Raw genomic sequence first — 1,424 nt, forward strand, 5'->3', positions numbered from 1 at the left:
CATTCCTATTTAGTAGTATAGTCAGAAGTCTCCATTTCCCTCTCCCGGTCCGTTTTTCTCCCTTTTCTATCTTGCTCTGAGCCTTGGAAACTGCATTTTGGAAACCCCTCACCTTCTGATTTTCTGTAGAGGACAGCTTATGGAAGGCCCCAGTAGGACACAAGTAGGCTAGAAGAGAGAGGGCAGAGGCTTGTGGCCTAGATTCCCTCCCTGCCAGGCTGAAGGCTGGCAGTGCCTTTCTCTACCAACCAAAGGTCAGAGTGAGTTTAGGGTCCTGGCTTTGTCCCTTCAGGCACAGGGGTGTTCACGGTCCCCTTATCACCACTACGCTTGGATTGCTTCACCAGCTTTGTTGGCTTCTGTTAAATGTGCCTTTGCATTTAACAGTCCCTTTGTTAAGCTCTTTCCTAATGCCCCCCTTTGAGTGTGCCATTCTTGTAGGACCTTGGAGGATACAAATAATGAGAGCTCCTATTTGGAAATCAGAGGGCCTGCACTACAGCTGAGACCCTATTACAAGTTGACCATGTATGTGACATGGGCAAATTGCATCTTCTTCTTGGCCATAGTTTCTTCATCTGTGAAATGGAGAAGATGGTGAAATCATCTTTCAATGAAAACATGCTATAATTCTGTTTTCAATAGGGGTGTAGTGGGCAGGGTTTGGAGAAAAATAAGCACACGTTTGAATCCTGGTTTTTATAGTTTTTAAATGTGTGGCCTTGGCCAAGTCTCTTGATCTCTTTGAATCTTGGTTTGCATCTTCAGTAAAACATGAAAGGTATCCCTTTCCTTGCATGTTGTGGGAGTGCCCACTTTGGCAGCACATATACTAAAATTGGAATGATACAGAGGAAATTAGCATGGACCCCATGCAAGGATGACATGCAAGTTAAGGGGGGAAGATTAAATAAAATTGCATGTTTGAAAGCAGCTAGAACAGCTCTCATTACACAGGAGGCATCCAATCCATGTTAGAACCTTTCTCTTTTCTTGGCTTTCTTGAAAGGAAAATGCCTAAGCACAAGGGGAACGAAGTTTGTTGGCTCTGGAGGTTTCCATTCTTTCCACCTCTAATTCTGTTTATTTATATTTGCTTACGTCTTACCTCACAGACTCCAATTCATTTATCCCTTCCAATCTGTCTGGTCCTTGAAGATTTCTCCCTGGAGCCATTCCTTCAAAAAGAGGGCAGATCTGTGGTTAGCTACAGGGAGGAAACCAGAAGGAGCAGGCCCCAGGTACTATGCCACTTGACTACGTAGTAGTGTTCTGACGAGGAAAAGGATTTCTTTCACAGCTCAGAGCTCTCTGGGATAGCTGACACATTTCAGGGACTTTATCTTTCTTCTTTATCCAGAAGTCACCTTCATAACTGAAGGATGAGGCCTCTAATTTTTCATGGTAATCATTTATAACTAGAT

General features: G+C 43.8%; 1 non-coding gene across 1 annotated transcript; it reads left to right on the top strand.

The window, feature by feature from the left end:
• The first annotated feature begins 808 nt into the window (after positions 1–808).
• Positions 809–916, top strand: LOC129510005 (U6 spliceosomal RNA). Its single transcript, XR_008664466.1, has one exon. It is a non-coding gene; the product is annotated as a U6 spliceosomal RNA (small nuclear RNA).
• The last annotated feature ends 508 nt before the right edge of the window (positions 917–1,424 follow it).

The sequence above is a fragment of the Nyctereutes procyonoides genome, unplaced genomic scaffold (assembly GCF_905146905.1).
Source record: "Nyctereutes procyonoides isolate TBG_1078 unplaced genomic scaffold, NYPRO_anot_genome, whole genome shotgun sequence".
NCBI lineage: Eukaryota > Metazoa > Chordata > Mammalia > Carnivora > Canidae > Nyctereutes > Nyctereutes procyonoides.